The sequence below is a fragment of the Stegodyphus dumicola genome, chromosome 12 (assembly GCF_044657685.1).
Source record: "Stegodyphus dumicola isolate Sdum_Otavi_A_Nest chromosome 12, ASM4465768v1".
NCBI classification, from domain to species: domain Eukaryota; kingdom Metazoa; phylum Arthropoda; class Arachnida; order Araneae; family Eresidae; genus Stegodyphus; species Stegodyphus dumicola.
Genome location: NC_140779.1, coordinates 79543989 through 79569564, shown reverse-complemented (window position 1 = coordinate 79569564; position 25576 = coordinate 79543989). Strand labels below are relative to the sequence as shown.

Sequence of the window (25576 nt, the reverse complement as noted above, 5' to 3'; positions counted from 1 at the left end):
AAATTAATAACACGAATCCACTGGCTCCGAACCGAGATATTAACCTAGTCTATCATGGTAAACTTTAAAATTTGATGTTGAGTACATTTGTTTCATTACTTTACGATATTCTGATCAATTTGCCTTAGAACATTAAATTTCAAATTCCTCATCTTTATCACTGAAAACTGTTAGTTTTTCCAGGTGGATTCAATGGAGCTGAATTGTGCTGCATGGGCTTTTCGAATTTTTCGCAATCTTTGAACTGTGTGGTTCATAGGCCTTTCGACTTTTTCACGGTCTTCAAGGTAGGTACAGGCAGGTTTCCCCTAAAATTACAGGCAGGCTTTCGTAAGGCATAAATAAGGCATAAAGTATTTTGTCATAAATTAAAACTTAATAGTATCTCCGTTTTATTAATTAAACTGAACTTGAACGAATACTATTAAATTTTTCACTTTTTAAAATCATGTTTATTCTGTGGTTTAATAATTTATTGTCTGCTATGTCCTAATTGTGTTAAATGTCCCAGAGTAGGATCATTCCCTATTATGTATTATATGTACGCGTGCTTTATTAGAGAAATCCACGAGCCATGTATTGTTAAAGAAAACCAAGTATATTAAATTTTCGAATTCAAATTTCTAAAAGATACTTTTGTATAGATTAATACAGAAACAGGTGTTTCGTATTCTCATTTGTAGAAATACTAAAATGAGTTCTTTTATTTAATAACTGTCGTCAATTTTTCGACCGCTAAAATCTATAATTACACCGTTTTCTTCGTGGGGTGAAAGAATTTTATGTCTTACAATTTTAGAAATTTCTTTTAGCTTTAATTGTACTACTGCAGAGCCTATGTTGTGATTTAAAAGATATTTAATATAATAAGGATTTTTATATATAAGTTCTTACAAGCTTTCATTGCTTATCATAACCTTTTATGAAAGGCCATAAAATGTTGAAGCTGTATTTTTACTGACAGAAAATTTCATAGTATAAAAATTTGTTCCATTCCTTTTTAAATTGGAATAAGGAGCTTTTGCCTACTCGTTAAAATCATACAATCTTTCTTAAAGACTTATATATACACGTATGTAACAACAGCGGTCATTAATATTGTTTCAGACGTGAAAAAAGACCTGATAAAAATCCGTTATTCTGTATTTACTCCTACTTGTGGTTTTTGTATGTAATGGAAGGCACAATATAAATATATGTAATAAAATCAATTAAATCTTTATTATTCTGGAGGTTTGTATCTTAATGAAAAAATGCATTCGTCATTCTCAACTTTTGTTGCGGCAAAATAATCTCAATATGTTTGAATTATTGGAGCAATTTTTTATTGTTTATAACCTTAGAAAGAAAAAAATATGACGTAAATTTTCTTCCCGTGAAAACTGAAAAGATTGATAAAACTCAGTTAAGTTTTAATTAATTCTTTAGCTTCGCGTAAATATCACAGTATTATTCTAATACTTTGCATGGTTTCTAAGGAATAATCTTAAAACAGTATATTTCATTTAAATGCATGCACTGTGAAAGTCTGAAAATCCAGAACCTTATTGTGAGGCACACTCGATACCCAGCATGCGTATATCCGATATGAGAAAGGTTACGAGCTTGTCTTTCGGAAGTAATCGGAAGCAATCGAAATTTGCTTTGAGGTCAGAATCATTGCAGTAAGTTATTTAGCAAAATTCTTTAAAAAAAACGTAGAAACCAGTAATAGATAACATTATATATATAGTTAATGTCTGAACTCAATAAAAAAACATTCTTTGAAAAATTGTGCAATCGCATTTTCTGAAGATGAAATTTCTTGAATGGATTAAAAAAGCCAAAAATAAGCCATTTGTGAAAGACTCAGCAGTCGTCAAATTCAGTACCGGTATACTAGTCAGTGACGTTGATTTCGACAATCCGGGGCTGGAATTCTAGAGAAGAAATATATGTTTGTTGTTTGTAAGCGTATAGTGTCTACGTGGCAAGGGAGCTGTCAAAATACACGACGAGTCAAGAGTCCTCTCGAGAGGTTGTGTAAGGGGACGAAGGGTGGGACACCCTCAAATCTCTCCCCGGGATGTTCTCCCTCAAAACCGGGCGGCATTGTACACTTAGTGTGGTGGGATTATACATATATGACCATGTAATATTTACAAAGTACGATAACTGCAAATAAATGGAAAGGTAATGAATCTTCATTACTTTAGAATGAAAATACGCAAATATTATCCTCAACGCTATTTTGAAAGTACTCTGAATATTAGAACTTTGAAAAGTCTTCACGCAAGAAAAAGACATAGCTTCAAAACCGTACTGCTGATTATGAATAATAACTTATGCATACTATGTAATCTTCCTTCTATTATGTTTTTATTCACTAAATTCACTTCAAGAATTATTTTGCTCTGCTTCGTCTAATGCATTGCATCCTAACAAAATCTTAAATTGCTTTTACAATTTGTTTCCTGAATTATTTCGATAAGTCGGATAATCCGTATATTTGATAAATCGGCACTTCAGAAATCCGCAACATTTGGAATTATTGATCATTTATTCTGTTCGAAACACACACATAATTTTAATACTACACTAAAAACACAAACTAAATATTAAACATTTCCACCTCCAGATAGTATGGGAATCATGTATATAAATCACTAGATTGCCATGATGTGAATAGTCATTAATTTTGAAATAGTTAATTCAGTATTGCATGAGAGTCATAAGAAGATAACTTAAATTCTTTATTATTAAAAACTTTAAAAAATCTAAAAGCTTTCAGATTTTACATTACGTTTCCGTTTTGTGTGTTACCTTGATTTATTAAATATCATGTTCTTCGCACTTAAACCATAAAATTCAATTCAACAGCAATATAGCAAAATAATTTTAAAAATGAGAATATCTTTAGAATTTCCTATACACAGTCTCACGCACTGGAGATAAATTTTTGTCCCGTAGAATATTGCTATTACTCTCTTTGAAATCGATGAGTTCGTTAAAGTGTTTTAAAATATGAAATGTATAATAAAACAAATTTCATATTCCAAATTAGGGCTTCCAGATGCCCATATTCGGTGAAAGATTATGTTATTCAAAATTGGATGGCTCTAGGTGCCGTTGTTTTATCGCAGTGAAAGAAACATACATACATTTTCGCAGGTTCTTCATTATTTAATTTCTTTAAATATAACACTGCTCGATAATATTTGGTGGCAACAGTTTGAAAAGTGAATCGACATTTGTAGATGCAAAATGCCCAAAAGAAATTAACAGCTCCTTTAGGCTAAGGAAAAAAACGCAGCTTAACCAGTATAGCGGTTAGCATCGCTGACTGCCGTGCCCAAGGGCCCGGGTTCGAATCCCGGAGAAGGCATGGATGTTTGTAAATGTATAGTGTCAGTACGGCATGGCGGCACTCATATTCTAACGCTCCTTGCCACGAGTAATTTCGTGGGCTTGGACTGACTACGTCAGACAAAAGAGCATAAGCAAAAACTACTCTGGAATTCTCCAGAGGCAGATATATTTAATTATAGCTGAAATATTAAAAATACACAAAAGTATAAACCGCGTGAAATAAATCAATTAAAAACTGTAGACAGCTTTTTTAAAATAAACTTTTAAGTTGCATTTGTATAAAACAGACATTTGTCTCACTTCTTAAAACCCTATTATCTTATCTCATTTATTAGTAACATTTAGGACTGCCACATGTTCATGCAGCAAGCATACTAAAACTTTGATACTAAACCAATGCACTGACGGCAGTAACTTCTGTTTCTCAAAGTTTTTATTTACGTTAAACAAAGAGTGGAAATACTAATGAAGATAATTAACTTAAATTCTTTGCAATCGAAAATTATGATATGCAGAAAGCCTTCTTCTTTAGATTGCTTGAATTTAAATTGATTAATTAACATCTCCAGCCGTTTCACGACTTCTGCGTTTACGTATATTGACCTTCCAAGTTTTAACCAGTTTGCTAACCGAGGCAAAATTTTGTTACTGATCCTTATTTTTCAACTTAACAAACACGCAAAATGAATTTCCCTCATGGAAGATCTTTTAAATTATTAATGAATACAGTAATACTTTATTATAAGTGTAAAACGGGAAATTGCTCAGGTTGCCGTAAGTTTTCAGTGCAGAGAAGTAAGGAAAAAATTTCTTCTTACAGTAATTATATTCAATGTTATGCTGTTATCATTTTTCCTTTGTGTGTAGCAGAATAACTAAGCAATACTTTATGTCATGTATTAGAGGAATTGTTAAGCAACACTGTATGTTATACATTATGTAAAATTAATTAAAAGACATTTCATGCCTTAAACATATTTTCTATGTACCTGATATGTCTTACGGTATATGCCTTAAATATATTTATAGCCCCACCAATGGCCGAGCGGCTAAGACCGATAGATATTCGCAGTTCTATCGGGGTTCGGACCCAAGCAAATGAGCTAGCTGCGGTGTTGGATTTTGAGGTTTTTCTCGATGTGCGGCAAAAACGCAATCCAGTTTCCCTTGGGAAGTCCTCTTTGTAATATTCAGGTAAGCTAACGTAACCTTCCTGTATTTATTTTGCTGCTATTTTCTACGCTTAAGCCAGTTTCTCTTATAAGGTCTTCGTTCAAAGAATCCAACTTCTTAAACTTAGTTATTGATTACACTAACATCAGTTATGCAAACAGTTATAAAAATTCAATATGGTATACTTCTATGCAAAGTTTGTTGACAGCAAATTCATTTTGGACAAAATAAATGGAGTTATCAACTTAAAAAAAATAATTCAAATATCTAATCTTTTAGTTACCTAATTCTTATAGAGTCATTAGGATGTATTTTGAAACAGGGGCCATGAAAAATGTGCAATGCCATCGCCGGGACTCGAACATAGATTTCTCGAATACGCGCCGAGTGTGCTACCGTTACACCACGAAGAAATGCTGGAAGGAGGGAGAAAATACCTTATAAACTATTAACCAATAAATGATTTAATATCTTTAATATATTTAAAGATTTAAAACGGCTACAAGTTTAGTATTTGTTTCGACATTTATCTAGCTTTTGAAGTTTTACGTAAGAAATTAAATGTAGTCTTGAAAATGTTAAAATGTTAAGTTTTATTCCTATTCCAGGCGATATATATCTATCTGTATGTTTTACCAATCCTTTCAAATTATTAATTTAGTTAATATCTAGACTTCTAGTCCGATTCTAAATGAGCGTATTCCGCCCATTAATTCTTCTCCATGAGCAGTACACTTTCACAACGCGATTGTGTCCGAGAGCCGAGCACACGGGTGGCTTGTCTCGGACCCTTATTCTCAAAGTTATAATTAATAACAAACATTTGGCAGTTAGCCATTATATAAATTCATAATAATTATTAATAAACTCACCAATTAGAATAATTTGCTAATCATTTAATTTTTAGTCCAAAGGGGCTTTGTCCCTGAAGGACTATTGTTTTCGTTTTGCGATTTTGTGTTGAATCACTATAAATGTCCGTTTTACTTTTCAAACTTTTGCCACCAAATGTTAGAGTCCTGCATTATATTTAAAGAAATTAAATAATGAAAAATATGCATAAATGTATGTCTATTTCTCCTATTGTGATAAAACAAGCTACATAGAGCCATTGAATTTTGAATGACGTAATCCTCCTAAGAATATGGGCGTGTGAAAAACCAAATTTGAAATTTGGAATTTGTTTTATTATTGATTTCATATTTTGTAAAACATTAACAAATTTTTGATTAACAAACTCAAGGATTTCAAAGCGAGCAATGGCAACACACTATGGTGGGGGGAACCTTTTTATCTCCAACGCGCGGAACTGTGTATCGGAAATTTTAGAGATAGGCTCATTTTAAAATTATTTTGCGACATTACTATTGAACTAAATATTATGGTTTAAGTGCAAAGAACATGATATTTAATAAATAAAGGTAAAACACAAAAAGTTAAAAAACGCCTTTTTGAATCTAATTTTAAATCTGAAACATTTCAGATTTTTTAAAAAAATTTGTACGTTAGTTTACTAATGTTTGTTACTTTGATGAGCCATAATAAATAATGATTCCGTTGTTAGCAGAATATGTTTTTTATTCATTTATTTATTTTGAGGACGTTTTCATGAAAAATTCTAAAAATATTGTAAAATAATATCCATAATAATTTCTATTTTAGATGAAAGATTTCTAACAATAATATTACTTTGTTTTGCACCAGTTCATTGTAGCATATTGTTACGAAATGCCGTGCCGCGGTAAGATAGCTTCCCCACAAAGCAAGTTTAGGGTTGCCAAAAATGGTAAGGGAGGCGAGGTTGCCATATTTGGCGAGAAATCGCCCACTTGGCGATAAAATTTGCGATATGCCATAGACGAATGGAGAATCTTCTGGAACGAATTCTTACAGGTTTATCTCAGAATGGTCTCGAACCGTTAGCCAAAAGCTATATAAACCCTGCTGGTACACGAGTCAGTTGATAATCAGTGTCTCGTTTAGCGAGTCGATCGCAACTTAGTGCACATGCTCAGTGCCTAGTCGAGTCAGTTAAGCGAGTGAAAACTCTCTGCCACTGCCTCTACAGCCCCGTGAGTACAACAGACTTGCTATGATGCTGAAATACTTACGCTATTAATAGGCGTTCTGTTCAGGAGGAAATATAGTATCTGTGCAACATGGCAGGAGGTGCGGGCAGCACGCTTGCCTGGGATCCATCCCAGTACAAACTACCAGCACTGAGTAGTCTTTACCTGGTGGACAACTGGTAGGGTTCAATCTTTGCTGAAAAAAATTATCTCCATCTTGCACTTTTAACAAAAGGTTTTTAAAAGCAATATAAGCAATATAAACTGAGATAAAACTTCAAAACATATATTAATTTTACTATTATAGGGGTGTCATTGAAACCATTTGCCATTCATATTCCTTTCTACTATTTCCATAGTGTTTGAAGTTCAATGTACGTAGGTATTTATCATCCTGCATAAATGTGCGCCAGTTATAAAACGATACAATATAAAGTGGAAATATTACTTTATATTTTATCGTTTTATAACGATACAATATAAAGTAATATTACAATATAAACCTGAATTTAAGTTCGTTAAGAACAATAAATATTAAGCGTTAAGTTCTTGAAGGACGACTTACATTCCAAACATAAAATATGAAAATAGAATCAGAAATGGAAAAATAATTTATTTTTAGTTACAAGACAATTATCTATATTTAATTTTAACCTCAAAATTCAATTTATCTTAGGTAAAAAATGAGTCTAGTTTCTTTTCTTGTTATAAAATAGCTCGTGTAACAAGTTTCGTAATTTCAATTTGACAACACAGCCTTTTAAAACTTTAACAAATAAATGCTAAAAATAGGATTAAAAAGCAAATATAGAAAGAAATGATAGCGGTATAAAATTTTGACATATAGTTGTTCAAAAGAAAAAACTGTTATTGTTACATTTTTTAGTTCTGGAAAGGAACATAGTCACTGATTAAAGAAGCCTCTTAATTTTAGCATTACTGTAAGGTTTCCTTTACAATAATGCTAAAAGTATATGAAAGTTTGGACAAAGTAAATATAAACTTTTGGACAAAGGCAATTATTTCTTCACTTTGTAGACAAGGAAAAATTGCTATTTTAAAATCTATTATTCTACGTCGTCACATGATGTAAAAAGGCGATTATTTTTTAGTTTTGATTCTGTTGAAAAGTATTAGAGTAATATATTTTATTTTAAGTAAAAAGAGATTTAATTGTTATAATTAATAAATGTGAGCGAATTCAGCCGAATATGAATGAGGAAGAAAGTAGAAAGGTAGCAGAAACTATTTCGATTGCTTGGTGGATAGAGCACTAATGTTAGAAAGAATTAAGTTTTTATTTATTTTAAACAAGAACTTGAGTAAAATCATTAAATCTTTCGAAAGTAAAGCAATTTTGTAAAGTAAGAGTAGCGATAGTTTATAACGTCTTGCATTCTTGGCTATCATAAAATGTAATTGATGTTGAAGACTGTTTGGTGAATTATCATCAAGTCCTTAATGTACTAGGAAGTCAGGAGAAGAGTATAAAGAACCCTTTACTAACTCAAATAAAGTTCACAGTCAGCACCAACTCCTGCTTAAAAAAAAGACAACACTTAATTCATAAAGTAATGAATAACTTAAAAGTTAATTAAGTTAAGTATAGCCTAACGGCTTAAGTTAGCTATCTATTAACTATCTAGCAAGCTGGATCTGACCCGAAAGTCGGTTTAAACAGGCATAATGGCAAGAATAGCTCAACGTCACATAATTCTGATCTCGAGTCAAAAGTTAGAAATGTAGCCTTCAGGCAGGCAGAACACGCTCTGAATTCACCTTCCAAAACCTTTCCTTAAATACTAACTTCTTTCTACCTCCTTTGAATACGGGTACACTAGTCAATTTGCGTCCTGGCAAGAAAGTGTAACTTGACTGCAAAAGCGATAGAAAAGCTGCTACACATAAAATATGTGTTAAATAAATTAAATAAATCCCCAGAAGTTTTATATCGTCAGCTACAATACGAGTAATAATTATGTTTTGTTTAATATGGATGGACACACTAGTCACCAAAGCGGCATGTTTTTGTTTCGAAGCTCGTCTTAAAACTGAGCGAGGAGTTTTTAATTTAGCAAGGTGATGGTTGCTGAACAGTAAGCTAGTTTTTATGATTTCTAAAAAAAAGAAAGTTTTTTTTCCAGTGGCGGGCTCTAGGTGTTTATAGACGTTGGCCACTACTAAGGCTGAAAGAGATGATCTCTTTATAATTGAGACACCTAATAACTGAGTCACCGTTGCCTTCTATGAAGGAAGGAACAAATTACAACCATTCTTTTTCCAGGCTCTTCGGTGTAGCAGTTAAAGTCACTATCCACTTTCCAGTCTAAGCACCTAAAAACAACTTAAATCTCCAATAATTCATTTTTTAAATTATCATATTTTTATTATTTAAAATTTTTTGGTACAATTCATAAAGCTACGCATGTTATGCAGACATTTCACTGGATAAGCAAAAAACGTCAGTATAAGTAAAAGGGCTGCCATTCATCCATTCATTCCTCATGGATATACAAGCGGCAGTGCTTCAATCTAAAATACACTGAAACCGCTATGCAAAAGGCGCAGTTATAATTTCTTTAAATATAAGATTATTATTATTATTTTTTGTTCTTTTAAGATTTCATCAGTGTGTGTAGTAATAGCATCTATTATATGCCCTGTTAATATACGGCGCTAAGATAACGCATGGCTTACTTTAAAGAAAGGTTTAGGTTTCTCGGAGTAGAGAGCGTGATTATGCTTTCAATGGGATTTGAACGACTGATTTTTTAGTTGCAAACTGGATATGCTAAGCACTTACTTCACTAAAACACGCATAGGAAATTTCGATAATTATTTGTATTTTCCCATATTATGAACACCACAACAGCACTCTCGGGATAATGCAATAACTCCCTTTATATTATCCTACTTAAAAACGACCAAAGAGAGGCAAGGTAGGTAATGGATCAAATTCAGGTGGTGAAGAATTATCGTTTACCACGTTTTAGTCCACGTGCCAGTGTACAGAATCATTAGGCTTTCAAAGCGGAAATCGTAGGGAAAGAAATCAGTTCTGGACATACACCAAGTTGTGATCAATTATACCATGAAAGCAAGTATGAAAGAATACGATAATTTCTTGAAATTTCAGAAAATATTTATTAAATTTTGAGGCATCTGCGTTATCAGATTAATTTTCCATTAAATATTTTTAGTGAAAACTGGGTTACATTTTCAGTAGACAAAATGCATCTAAAGAACTCTGTTTTTTAACATCTCTTGGTATATATATAACTTATTTCAATACCGTAAAAAATTTAACTGTTTTAAGTAAACTCAAAACGGTTTCATTTGGTGTGTACTGGATCCATTTGAAAACGCATAAAAATGCTTTTAAATAATTAAAATATATATTAAGGATTTTTTTCTTGTGATTGTAAAATCTTACAGTATTTTATATTGAATCAGAATGTATAGTTACAAAATCTATAAATATTAATTCTTTTTTAATTATTTCAATTTAGGAAATTTAATTCTCATTTAAATATTTGATACAAAGAGATAACTTAAATTTACTCGTCACACGTGTTTATTACTTGTTCGTTCATTATAGACTAATATATTCTCAAAGTTCCTAGGATTTCAGAATAGTTTCAAACAGCTCTATATCATTTTATACTGAATCTCAGCATTCAGTTCCCAACATAGAATTTCACATCAGCCACAACACAACGCGTCTTTCCCTCTATTATAACCCCCCTGACAAAGTCCTCGCTCTCCAGACTCAATCAGTGATTCTTACCAATTTACTCCAATCCAGCCGCGACCATCTGGACGGACCATTGATTGATCGATCGCTATAGATTGTCTTCTTCCACCACCGGCCACAATGGGCCATTGTAGGAGGGCTTCTCGCGCTGCGACCCAAACTAATGGCCCGCTCTCGCACCGGGCGGAGTCCCTTTCTTCCTCAGATCTCCTTATCTGAAGCCCCAGAAGATGGTTGCTTAACTGATGAAGGAAAATTGGGTAAGGTTGCCACATCTAGTGGAAGTTTCAGAGATTGGAGTGGGTCCATCCATGTTTATGTCTGTTTAGTTTTTATAAAGCTTAATTTATGCCCGGTTAGAAAGACATGCTTACAATAGGGAAAAGCCTGATTTCTTTTTTACCTTCAATCAGACAAGATAGGCAGTGGATGCATGAAGATTTCAGAGTACAAGTGGTATGATCACAATGTAGAAATGCCTAAAAACTGTAAAAATATACATGTGTATAAAACTTTGATTTAATTATGGTGATAAATAAATCAGAATGATTTATGGATTCTGTATTTCTATAATTTTCCAGTTTTCTTTTTGTATGTATACAAATCACTTAAAGAGTATGATGGATCTCAATGTAGCAGAGTAATTAATTTGAGTAAGTAAAATATTTAAACACGATGAGTTAAACAAAGTAATTTCGACAAAATTAAACTTAATTAATTTAACAAATATAAAATCTTATATTCTTTAAGCTTAAGATAGACCCCCCCCCACTTGTAGGCAAATTGTTAAGGAGGTTGAATGCTGGGAGTTCGACCTGGGTTCAATCCTGGGCGAACGAGCTGGTTGGTTTTGTTATTTCCTCCGTGTGTAATATCACTAACGACCAGTTTCCCTTAGAAAGTTATCCGCGAAAGTCTACCTCTCTATAGGCAAATAGCCATAATGTGCTTTGCCATAGACTTGTGATATTCACAAACAAAACGAAAATTATATGTGTAAAGATTTTTCCCCTCAACCATATGCCTTCGTGGTGTAGTTGGCAGCACGTATGCTTAGCAGTTGAGAAGTTAGGAATTTGAATCTCACAGAAACAGCATAAACTACTGCTGATTTTTCCTGCTTCCTGCTTCCAAAAATGTACCTAATAATTCTCCAAGTGTTGACCGAATTATAATATAGTGGACGATAATTCATCATGTCCAGATTTCGAAGTTGGGTTTCATCCGTTCCCTGACATCCTGGAAGTGGGAGAAAGTGTAAGAACTTGCTCTGTCTTTAAAGTGTGCATTCGTGGCGTAATTACAAAGACATCTGGTTGCCTATCCGGAGGTTCATAGTTTAAATTTAAGCAACGGCTTTGCTGATTTTTCATGATTCTCGTTTCTAAATACTTCTTCTATTTGTAAATTTCGAATTACATTTTAAAATACAGAAAAAAATTAATAACTAAAAATTGAAAAAATAAATAAATTTTGATTATGACACATTATAAAAGAATTAAAAACAAGCATACATGTTTCTTCACCAGACGTAACACATCTTTTATTAATTACTAGAAAGTTGCAAAATGTCATTAACAGTTGTCAATAGATTATTAAAAACTTAAATAAATATTTAAATTATTAAAGTTTAATTAAAATTAAAAATTAAAAATTAAAAATTAAAAAAGTTTTTTAAATCATCCATTTTCTTATTTAACAAAAGATTGATTAAATCCGAAATATAAGACTTTAAGCCTTGTCGATTGGCAATACTCTGAGATTCAACTATGTCGAAGAGTGCTTAGAACATAAATAAAAGGTCCTTTCGCGCAGTGGCAACTCTTGACAAACACTTGTTTCTAAATTTCTCCTGTTCTTTCCTACGGTCAGTTTCCTAGACAGAACCAGGTCTACGGATTTTGTTTCGACAAGATGCGATTTTATATAGGAACCAAAAACAATATATTTTTTTTCAAAAGGTGTAAAAATAAAAACAAAAAAACACAGTAGATCAGTCAAACATATCAGTTTTGATAACTGTGTATAATTTTAAACGAATAGCATGTACTATCGTACTAGTATTTTTACAGATTCACTGCCAAATGCATTCTGGTCTAGTCGCGGGAATCGAAAGAGACACTTCCACGAATTCCAAGTAAAATAGAAATAATTTATTTATCTGAAACCTTGGTAAATTAATTCTAATTCACTTACGCATCACTACAAATTAGAAGTAAGAAACACATTACGAAATCTAAGCAAATTAGAATTAACTTAGTTATGCTTCACATGACATTTCTGTCCCGACAGAAAATTTATCACAACATTTACGTGCCACGCAAGATCAGTTACTTTTTTTGCTATTAATTGCACGCGTTAGAGCTTGAATTAGCTTTTACAAAAGTATTAAGTGAAAACCTTCGTCATTTTCCAGCGCAGAATTGTTGATTGTAATAACTGAGTTGAGATAAATGCCTACAATCAGAAATTGTGTTTAAAATCCGTTCTACTTATTTATCATACAGTTTACGTTTTACTGTTTATAATAACATCTTTTTTTAATGGTAACAAGGTTTTTTGTGCATTTTTGCGAATGTGGTAAAAGGGGGAAGGAAATAGTCTTCCGCGATCAAAAGTTTTAAAAAAATGGAAACATTTAATTGTGAATTTTATTACAGAAAAACATAATAAATTTATTTTTGTCAACCTTTACTGTTTTTCAGTAGCAAAATTATCTTGAGATTTGTTTCTTTAATAAAGGGCACCAACGATTATCCAAGTATTTAAGACCGTTAGGTACTGAAAGTTCAACCAGAGCTCGAACAGGATGCCCGCATGGTTTATTTTCGAAGTCTTTCACCTGTATTACGTGAATGTGTGCTATTTTTCCTTAGAAAGTCCTCCTCGAAGGTGTCCTCTCCATTAGGAAAAGCATATTTTTGTTCTGTGTTATATTCAAATAATCTAACCTAACGTTAATAAGAGATGTTACCCAGTTCAGATATAGTAAAGCAGTCTTCCGTACATAACAATGAATTAGACATGAGATGACATTCGATTTTGAGTCTACGTAACAAAAAATTAAAAATAGAATAAATGTAATGATTCTTCTGTATCATATTTGGGATGCATGGAGTTAGAAATATCTTTTATTAATTGAAATAGTAATGCAAATAGTCAGAAAATTTAAATTTGAATATATTTTTTATTGAGTGCATTTAAAATTATAGCGATTTAATAGATTGTTAAAATAATGCAACGATTTATATCGATTTCAAAGTAACCAAAAAGTACACTTATAGCTTTTAAAGCATTAAAGTTGCTAAGCAGTTACATGTACCGATTAATTTCGTTATAAAATCAAATATCTCATGCTTTACGAAACAGTATTATTCTGCAAAAGGGTATGAGTGAGGGCGAATGCATAATAAACTAAGGAACTCCCACTTCGCGGAGTAAAAAAAAAAAAAAAAAAAAAAAAAAAAAAAAAAAAACCTAAATAAAGTTCTAGTGTAATTTAACATTGAAAGACACCAACGAACGCTTTAAATTTCAGAATTGGGTTTGAGTATAAAAGAGCTCATATAATCTGTAAAATATCACATCTTGAAATAATAAATTAAAATTTTTTCGTTTAACGTAAAAGTTAAAACAATGCGTTATTTCTTTTAATTACTTAATATTTTTTTAATATTTATACTACGCACGACAGACTAATGTAGGTTTCATAAGTATTTTAAGTTAACAAATTATTTTATATGCAGACCAGTGTATATAATTGCGCCTATATAACATAATACAAAACTTTCGCTAATTTTATTTATTAATTTTTATTGTATAAAACGAAGTTAAAAACGATGCTAAAAAATTAAAACATTTATTGTCATGGCAAATCTTTAGCTTCGGTGCAATAAAAGAGTTTAATACACGTCAACAAAAGTTTTCAGTTTCAATAAATTGTCGTTTTAAGCACAATAAGCTGTCACAGAACTACAAATTAACTAATTATTGCGTAAAATGCCTTTCAGTAATCATTTCCTCCAAGCCATTCGAATCTTGGAAAATAGGAATTAAAAATTTCACCCAAATGAAGCTAATAAATTACAACAACTTATATTGCATTTCTAGAGACTGCAATTAAAGAATCGATAGCTTCCAAATACAAACGAAATACCACAGTCAATACGAGGTGTTGATTAAACGAAAGCGAACAAATTAATAAACTTAGATCTTTTAATTAATCCTTGAGGTGATAATCATTTCCCAGGTCTCTTCTTTTTCTTTTCCCGTCTACTTCTCTTCTCTCTCTCTCTCAATCGAAATAAAAAGAGACGACGGGCTTTGGAAGGTATGTGGGTGTTAGCATCTCCCATCTAAGCAGGGGCATTGTAAGGACCCCAGTATGCCCAAAGGCAGGCCAGACGTATCTTCCGTCCGTTTTCTGCATCCGGATGAATCGAACTGATCCTCACCACCCTACTCCATTCCTCCCCCTCCTCTCTCTCTGTGCACAATAAGGCGTAACCCTTTTGTGCCACAGTCACCTGCTCCCACGGCACGATATAGAAGAGTGGGGGGATGAAAACACGTCACGCAACAACCACCTTCTCTCCCTCTGGCACGGCGCCAAACTCCTTCTGTTAGAGGCGACGCCTTTAACGAGAAGCAAAAAGGAAGGGGGCTTCATACGTTGTTTGCCTAGTACAGATATTACGCCTCATTATGCACATGGAACGAAGAAGATTGGAGAAGCTCTCTAGTTCTCCCTCTGTTCGTCCGTCGTCGACGACTTCTTTCTTTTTTTTTCCTCTCTCTTCCACTATTATTATTCAGTCTCTATTTTTCGCCCGTATTTATTTATTTGCAGCATGTTGTCTTGCCTCTTTGGTATCCCTTTGAGCATAACTGGGAAATTCGCGAACACGCAGTGAACATTTGATGCTCTTTTTTATTCTTTTTCGATGTCTGTCCCTTTCTTACGTTCTGTAAGTGTTCACTTCTTTTGTCGCCGGGCTTTCACTGGAACGTTTAACTGTGGATTTTTGAACATGATTCCTTTTACTTACATAAAAAGGAAACTTTTTTTCCGTTTTGGTGTGGCCGTGACGGTATATTTTATTCAGAAAAATTTTATGTTATTTATACCTGCGCATTTCTTGCCTGAAAACACTAAATAAAATTATGACCGACATCGCCTTTTGCCAAATGTGTATTATAAATAGAATAAAATTTACTAATACGAATAATTTAATGACTAAATTAAGTAATTTAATTAAGTTATTCAGTTAAGCATAGTTTAATAGTTTAATGTAATAAAATAACTGAATAGTAAGCTTAAAATTTATTATTGTTTCTCTTCGCTCTTTCTGTGTATATGCTGATGGTGTGATAATTCAAAAACTTTCAATGGTATAATTAATTTACAAATATTTAAATGCTATCGAAATGAAAGTGAATGATTTCTCTTAAGTATTACATGTTTAGCATATAGTATAGTCATAAGTTACTGTTACGTTATTTTCCAAACATGTGATCCATATTTTTATTCCTTTTATGAAGAAAATCTGTGGTTTGATTTTGAACCATTTCTTTGCAGTATAAGTTGACAGCTTAGCACTACTTGAATCAGTTTTTCAAACAGCCAAAAATCGACGGTGCAAATTCTGGGCTATAAGGAGTGTGGGGAACAAGTGTAAATTTTAGGTTTGTCTTTCTTTCCTCCATATGATGGTTGTAAGGAGACACAACATTGACATGATGCCAAAACAAGATCCTTGCTCCAGGTCTCATTCTCGATCCTGCCTAGATTTTGCTTAAATACTCATATATTTTTCGGAATTAATCAATATTCTTTTTTGGGCAGAATTCCGTATAAGTCGCCAGATTTGAATCTCAAAATATGGTATGCGTGTCTTTGTGTACTGAAGGAACTCGTGTGAATTTCTTAATATTCAGAGAGCTTGCATGACTACATTCCATGGATTGCTTTTTATTCGCATTCACACAAAATACTCAACATAATTTGCTATTATTAGGTCTATGAACTTTTAATTCCGATACTAGTTTTTTATTGTTGAAAATTTGAATTTTGATGTCTGTTTTATGCACTGTATTAGCGGGATGTTAATAAATTCCTTTATTTCAAAGAGATTAAAAAGTGAAATACAATGAAACTGACTACCGAAAGTACGTGTAAGCGATTTTCTGCAATAAACTAGAAACGTCGTGTGGTAGGAAATCTTTCTATCAGTCACTCTACATTTTGTTTTTAATTCTTAGCCTCTTATTAAGTTTCTTTATGTATTTATATATATCTATACATCTATATATATATATATATATATATATATATACATCTATATATATACTATATATATATATATATATATATATATATGTTGAATGGTCTAATATATATATATCTGTATGTAGATTGACTGATGTAATATATATATATTATATATATATCTGTGTGTAGATTGACTGATGTAATATATATATATATATGTTAGGGTGAAACACCGAAATCTGGAGAATGTCGACTTTCACCGGTGAATGTCAACATTCCCATAGTCGCTTGGTGTATGTCAGAAATACTTTCCAAATACTCTTATTTCTGACTTACACCGGTAAATGTCGACGTAATTCAATCGCGAAAAACACTTTTAAAACTTAAAATAAGAACTTAAGAATATAAGACCTTAAAATACACAGTACATTCAAAATGTGAAAGGAAAATAGTAGAAGTTAAAAGCTTACTAAATTATGTGATTCGAATTTTATTTATTGCAACTACGTAAACTGTTATGAAACTTTGAATTGCACAAGAGTCCCTTGCTTTTACATCTGCATTTATTTGTGGAACACTTCCTTTTACAGTGTCAGCGTGTACATATACTCTTCTCTTGTCGACCTACACCAGAGCATATCTGTGATTGTCGACATACACCAGTGAGGGTCCGAATGTACAAGAATGTAATGCAATATTCAATATTTCACCGACGTATTTGGTGAATGTTGGCATTCTCCGGTGAAAGTCGACACTCTCCAATTTCGGTCTTTCACGGTAACATATATACATATTAATTATCTTACCCATCTTTTTTATCTTTATAAGGTAAAAAGGATCGGTAAGATAAAATTCCAGCTTTACTTTACAGCACAATCTGTCTGTAATATGTAAACAATTCTTCTATTTTTTAATATTCTATATTTCCATTCTAAAAATAATAACTACGCCCCCCAGACGGTACAGTGGTTAGGAAAGCCTGACTGCGATACCGAAGGACTTGGGTTAGAATCCCGGAGAAGACATGGTTGTAACTGTATGTCCCTTCATAGGAAGCGATGGTGGCCCACCTATTAGGTGCATCCATAATAAAGAGAGCAGCACATATGGCCTTGTACAGTGTACTGTATTACACTGTAACTGTTCACAATCCATTGAAAAAAAATAATAACTACTTATAATAAATCTCTCTAAAAGAAGTGATTCCAAAATTAATCACTGGCGCGTGATTCTTACATACGCTAATGCCGCAGATTCCTACATAATTCTTCAGCCAATCATACGATTAAAATTTGTAAACTTATAGAATAATAAAAAATGAAATTGAACCAAAACTGAGTCAATCTTTTCCAGAGCTTCGAAGTAACTTTGTCGCATTCCTCTTCCTCCTTTCTGTCGTGCTAGTTTGATCTTCTCTACTGCTCTGTCGCAGCAATACTTGAAGACTTTATACGGCATTTCTTCTTCTTCTTAGCAGTGTGGTGGCCTGCACGCTCAGCGCGTAATTGAGAGGTCCGCGCTTCGATTCCCAGCGAAGGCGTTGCTAATTTTTCATCTTTCCTGCCTCCACAAAATACCTGATACCTCTACAACTTCAAAAATGGAAAATTATTGAACATCGGAAAAACGGGAAATTTTCGAACATTTCATAGCTCTTATGTCACTTTAATGTATAAATTGCGTTTGAATAAAGATAAACATTCAAACATCTACGATATTATTCGGACGTAAAAGTCACATTTAAGCCTAAGTGTTAAACTTCATCTTCTAAGTCAGCATCTTCTTCTATTTCGTACATATGTGATGTTGTATGTATTTGTAAATATTTAAATCATTTTATTGCATTGTTATATGATTTACCTATTTATATATTTTGTTTTGTGTATGTGGTCACATATGCTTTTAGATAAGTGTTGTTACTTATACAGAATATTTCTTTTGTTGTTCTTAGAATGGCAACGTTCGGAATGTATAAGGTACGCCCATAATGCAACAAAACAAATAAAAACACCAAAAGTTGAAATAAGGAAGCAAAAGAATAAATGCTTGTATAAAAAAATGACATCTTAACTTCTGTTAAATTTATTTTATATTGGCTATTTTCCTTTTTTGTATATCAAAACGCCGGCGTCATTTTCATATACTAAGAAGATATTGTACAAAAAATGTGCTTTGAGATGGAATCGCGTTATATTATTAAATGTTTTGTTACAAAATAAGTAAATCTGCTAACGAAACGTTGGAGATGATTGGAGCAGTTTATGGTGACGCATCGTTATCGAGATCACAGTTATATGGGTAGCACAACTACATCAAATACGGACGCAAAAGCGTTGAGGAGGAAGCAAAGAAAGGGGGGGGCCTTTCAACTTCAGATGTTAGTGGTAATGTTAAAATTCATATGTTCATGCTAATGACAACGGTTAATTAAATTGTCTATAAGCAACCTTTCGATAGCCTGAAAAAGCGATGAAAAAATTGTCTAGTCTCCTTGACGATTATTTTGAAAAAATATAAATTTATTTGAATTATCCCATTATTTTATGCTCATACATTGTAAAAATAGCTTACGTAAAACGCAAGCTACGCACCTCATAGGCCTTGGCGACAGATCTTTCCTGAAATTTCTACAAGTTCATGCTATACAAGATTTGTGCCAGTGTCTTTACAGATGTGCTAAAGAACTCGAAGTTGCCCTTCCTGCATTTCTTCAACTTTGTATTTTCGTTTAGGAATTCATAAACATAGTTTCCCTATTGGAACTTCGTTTAAGGTTCTAGTAATAGCTCATAAAACCATACGCTGAAACTAGCATAACAAAAAGCATCAACTCTTAGATATTTCTCGGAGTTGTTGATGTCACCATTTTATTTGTTGTTCAATAACAAATGAATTGTGAAATTACCTTTCGAGTGATTTTGGCAATTGACGATATTTCTAGCGCGCGAAACAGAAATTGTTTATAATATCTGCATTCTGCTTATCTATTTAGGTTAATTACTTTCTAAGGTATTTTCTCCCTCGTTTCCGCATCTCTTCGTGGTGTAAATGGAAACATACTGGATGCATATTCGAGAGGTCCACGGTTTGAGTTACGGAGTGAGAATAGCATATTTTTCACGTCCTGCTTTAAAGAAAATGACATTACAAGTGGTTCCCGAACTAAAAGGTGGTAAGCGATATTTCGTTACTATCAGGATTTGGCCACTGGATACCCTTTATTCCAGTCGCCCTTAAAAAAACAGAGTATATAAAGTCAATGTGGTGAAGGAGCATATAAGTCAATGTGGTGAAGGTCATATGTGGTGAAGGAGCATATAAGGTATTTTGCAATCATTACTTCCTCCTCTTCGCATTTCTTCGGCGTGTATATGGAATCACACTCGACGCGTATTTAGGAAGTCTTGAGTTTGAATCCCGGCGAGATCAATGCGGATTTCTTTAAATTACTGGCAGCGAAGCGCTCCAAAAAGACTCTTCAGTGGGCCCAGAACTAAAAGGTTATGAGCGATAATTCGTTACAACCAGGTTTGGGGGATTGAGTTTCCTATTCCCTGGTCGGCCTTTAAAAACGGGGATACGGTATTTACTACCTCCTTTCCGCATGCCTTCGTGGTGTAATTGGAAGCATACTAGTCGTGTATTCAGGAAGTCCAGGGTTCGAGTCCCGGGGATGGCACTGCATATTTTCACCTATCCTGCTTTAAAAACAGCTTAAATATATATACTTTATAACTTTACAGTTTAAAAATAATGTATATAATAAGTGGTTAATATCTTCCTAAGCATTTGAAATGGTTCTTCAGAGAGATATAATCGAATCGACAGCCTGCGGCAATATGTATTGTATAATTATAAGCGCCTATGAAACATAGTTTATTGACATTTTGTTCTTCTCCAAAAGTGTTTTCGATTGTTCATGTTGAGTTATGTGGGTCACATGTCTGAGCAGTCTTCATCAATTATATAATATGATGTTTAATAATTCAATATAGAGAAGTTCGAATGCCTATCTAGTTTTTTCTGCATTCCATATCCGGAAACAAAATGACTTCTCAAGTTTTCGAATTTTCCCCTTTAACATAAACACAAGTCAGTTTCTATAACCAAGCAAACAATCGGTAACTGTGTGTGCACGCTACTAGTTTGCCATTGCTGTTACGCTAGGTTTCTGATACCCTTTTTGGCTATTTAATAAGCAAATAGCCAGGTAGGCTATTGCATCAGCCTAGTTAGCCTTGAATCAAATTTAGTCCAGCACTACTCTTTATCTTTGAAATTATTGGGGGACTATTCTGAAGTTCCACCACAAATCGTCGTTGTTATTATAAGCACGAAGTACGTGCGTTTTTGTTAAGAGTTTGACGAATAATAAAGGGTTTATCTTCTTCTGTGCTGGTATACTTTTACGCCTGTGCGAGAAGTCGACAGGTTCCCTAGTAAGATCACGTTAACTGTATGATAGCAAAGAAGGTTAGATCTTACAGCAGGACCCCGGTGTTTAATCCAAAAGTTCACCTGGTACTCATTTTATCGATTCACTCAGTGGCGAAAGCCTGAGTCAGCCTCGCTCAGCCCGGGGATCAAACCCGGGACCTGTGGTGCTGTTGTGCGACGCTCTAACCACTGCACACCGGGCTTCAGGTATTTTACATATTATCCATGAGTTACCAATGTTTCACAAATGAATTACTTATGCTTATATATATAGTATGTTATGCTAAAAGAAAAAATCCAAATGAGTCTTTTGAATAAATAAAATAATTTATTTGACTATGAAAACTAAAAAAGATTATAAATACTGAAGATTAATCACGTGGAAACCTAATAAGAATAAAACTTTTATTTCCGGTTAACAGTTAATTACCATATAAATCTTGCTGAAAAATTAATAGAAATGGGGTCTTTTTTAATCCATAGTATTATTTTCTTATACAGTACTCCATTATTACTCATGTTTAAAAATTTAGAAGATTTTCAATATTTTATATATTTCCTTATATTAGAGAAGCTACGATTAAGCTTGGGAAATAGATAATTTGAAGTGGAAATAAATTTTAAATTATAATAATTTTTGTTTCTCTGACTATTACGTGAACATTTCACATTTTGTAAAAGAACTTTGTGAAGTATTTTGGTAAGTTAAAACTAATGTCTTATGTTAATATTATATGATATATAAATTAATTAAAAATATCGGAAAAAGTTAGAGGTAATTTTATGTTTTCCTTATAACCAATAATTTGAGAAAAATCCAATAATCAATAAGATTTCTTTTTAAAATATTAAATTAATTTGCTACAACATTAAATATTTTTCGCTTTTTCTGCATGGCTAAGTCTACTAATTTTTTCGTTTTAGAACTTACATGGAAATTATGAAATAAAAGTGTAAAATATGTTTTAATTATTTTCCGTCTTTATTTCCAGACTTTGATTGGTAAAGCTTAAATGTTTTTACTGATCAGTATAGAATATTTCCCTTCAAAATTTTTAAATCTTCAGCGAAATTAAAATAATTAACGAAATTAAAATAATTTAGATGTAATAACGCTATAAAATGAATGTAAAGTTAAGAAGAGTGTTACTTATTATTATAAACGGATTGTCAGTAAAATAAAACATACAGTACGGTAAAAGCTTTTCGAAAATCAGTTAAGTCCATCAAACTTTCCCATTTTATGGAAGTCACGGCGCTGTTACTCCTTAAAGTAGTGGAAATTGTTGAATAAAATTTTAAATTCGAAGATTCATTTCTAAATTTCAAATTAGAGTCACATGTCTGAGCTTATATCATTAACCAAGACGTCCCTGGACATGCAGTAGCAAGTTACAATTTTATCTCGTACGACTGCATACAGAATTATCTTGTGAAACTGTAGAATTTAGAGAGTTTGGTATTTAAAGCGAGCTTAAGATCTGTATATCTTTAATCGCATTACTCCAGCAAGAGATTTATCAATATTTATAAGTCACGTAACTTTAACAAATTAAAAAAAAAATAAAACTTTATGTGGAGATTCACAGTAAAAGTCTTTAATTTACATGTAGATCACTCTACTTTAAATTTAGTAATTAGTTCAGTAACTCCGGAAACAGCTTTTCTCATCTTCCGCTTCAGATGAAATACTTTCATGGAAGAGACAAGCAGTGAGTTGTAAAACCCAATGCTGCCAATTAAAAAATAAAAGCTATACATATTCATTTATCACCGCATATTATAAAATATTTATCTATAGTCCTAAGCATGTAGGATACCTTAAGTTTAATCGTGAAAACGGTCGAGCAATTACTCGTTTGCTGGTAATCCTAAAAATGCTAAATGAACTTATGTGCCGAAAATCGCTTTTCTGAATAGATGCTCCGTCATGCAGATAGAGTGTACTTAGCCTTACAATTCAGCAGAAATTATCCGAAGCCATATTCTGCCTTCGGCATTCCAGTAAGAGCTAGCAACCGAACAAACCGAAAAGACATATACTTTCAAATATCAGCTTGAGCCCGGTCTTTGTATCCGATTCAAGATGAAGTATAGAGTTCAACTGTTAAATCCTGATTACAACTGACCGAGGTGAATTCGGCGTCTTATAATGTGGGAGAAATGTTAAAGTAGCGCTCAAAAAGCCACATGTTTTAGGTATTATCTTCTGAACAAGTCTTTAGCCCAGATCAAAAGCAACATCTTTGAGATACAGTATCCAGTTGTTCATTCCTTACTGCAGTTGGCAGAAATACATTGATGTTTATTAAAAATGGATCATCATAAAGAATGATGGTATCAAGGACTATTATTGGGCATTATTATAATAATAAAGCATATAAGAGAAATGATAAATTGTAGATCGCTTAACAAGCGTAAAGCGGAGAAATTAATGTTTTGTATGGCCACCATTGCTAACATTATGTACAACGGCATCCATCGGTTTTGAAAGAAATATACTTGGGGATGTGTACTTGATGTATTAGTTCGTGATGTTATTCTTTGCTAAATGTCATCTGGAATATGTGCTGTTGTAAGCTAGGTAGGCTAAACTTTTGTCTGTTTTCAAGCAAATGCATTTGTGAAACAATGTATCCGGAGAACGAGTGAATCAAGGTACCATTGCGACCTGAAAGGCAATGAAGAATTGCTGTATGCTGCGTGTCACGCGGCCCTATTAATTCTTGGCCACATTCAAGAGGTTAACGATCTCCAAAACTTCGGAGATGAAGCGATGGCCATTAAGTGTACATACAGTACGTATTAGGCTGGTGAAGGGATAAAAATCCACTGACATCTTAAGCTATGACTCTAAATAATGAAATGATCTGGCGATATATAATACAAAGGTTATGATGTTATCATTGTTTCACCATAGTCGAATATAACAATATATTGCATAAGCAGAATCGAGATCCGTCTGAAAAAAAAAACAAGGCAGTGATATTCGTTTATCCATACCATAGTTCGATTCGCTCTTGCAGCCACTATTGCTTGTTTCGCAATAGATCTCTTACAAAGATTCCCCATCCTCTTCTGTAAGCGTCGAATGGTACGTGCTGACATAGATCTAAACTGGTTTTTTGAATAAAAAGAATCCCAATCTCCATAAGCGTCAGTCGGACTCAGAAGCTTTCTTGAATGACTGCGGCTTTTTGTGACAAGGCATATGGGCGCTTCTCATGCAGATCAAGTCAGGCTGAAGTGCAGTGGATAATCGAAATTCAACAATGGGTAATCTGGATATAATCCAATTGCATTAACTATCTGGACTGCAGTGTACCGCAAGGTCCCATAAGGTACTCCCCAAGTACCTTTAAAAATGTTTTGCAGTTGGTGCTTTTGCGCCTCCAAAGATTTAGAATAGCTAGTCCCTTTCACATTTATAATAATTTAGAACAGTTGATGCCTTTCGCATTTACATAAATAATTTAACAATTGGTATCTTTCAAACTTAACTAAAGCTTAGAACAGTTAAAGCCTTTCGCACTTATAAAACTTTTGCGTTTAAATATCTCCAATAATACATGTAAAATTTGAATAAAATTCTCTTTCGTTACAAAATATTTATGCCTAATATCTATTACTTAATAGTTCGGTTATACAAAAACTTTTTCATTCCTTTTTTCAAATCGTGCAAACTTTTTATGTTATATAAAGCTCTCTACTAGGTACTGTTTCTTTTTATTTTTTGTTTTGCAATTCATTTACACTTTATAATAAAAAGATATGACTGGGATATAACGGGAAGGCGACTGTATCTACCAGGGAATGTTGATGACATGGCCCCACAACTGGAGACGTTCGGAGCAAATACCGCAGGAGACCATCCGGGAGCTTTATCTGTCTATGCCACACCGTGTAGCAGCTTGCATGCAGACTAGAGGTGGGTCAACGCCTTATTGAGCTCATTATTTTGTAACTATGTAACTTTGAAATAAATCATTCAATTGTTCTGAAATTTTAATCATTTTCTATTGTGTACATAATTTTCCTATCCACTAGTTTTTGTCTCCATCGGAAAACTTCTTCTTGGTGCGTCGATTTGTTTTGTTATAGAATGTATTCAAAGTTTATTTGTGTAGAAATGCCTTTGTTAAAATTTCATATGTGCGAAGTTCATTATTACAATGTGAAGTTATTCTGTGCTACATTCCTTTACGCAAAGTTTCATTACATAAAGTTATTTTGTCAAATGTCAAGATCATTGGAAACTTTCACCATGATGCTGCATTTTGTATGCATAGTAGCATGTGTATAACTTCACGTAGAAAAGTAGCATGTGAAAGCTGAACTCACTTAGCAGTAAAAAATTCGAAAAGAAATAATTATTCCTCTTTTTAATAATTCTGAAGCTAAGAGGAAGCTTTGGCCACACACCTAATGCTGGGAGCTTCGATAAAAACCTGTTCATTCAGAAACAAGACTTTATTTCAAATCCCAATTAGGAGCTCAGATCTTTATATTATTAGTTTTCAACAT

The 25576-nt window shown here is 33.0% G+C and overlaps 1 long non-coding RNA gene across 1 annotated transcript in view; it reads left to right on the top strand.

Moving 5' to 3' along the window:
* Window positions 1-24985, top strand: part of LOC146993700 (uncharacterized) — an 80168-nt gene extending 55183 nt beyond the window's left edge. The window contains exons 3-4 of the long non-coding RNA XR_015044345.1: window positions 4378-4542; window positions 24822-24985. This is a non-coding gene — a long non-coding RNA (uncharacterized LOC146993700). The remainder of the gene's footprint in view (window positions 1-4377; window positions 4543-24821) is intronic.
* The last annotated feature ends 591 nt before the right edge of the window (window positions 24986-25576 follow it).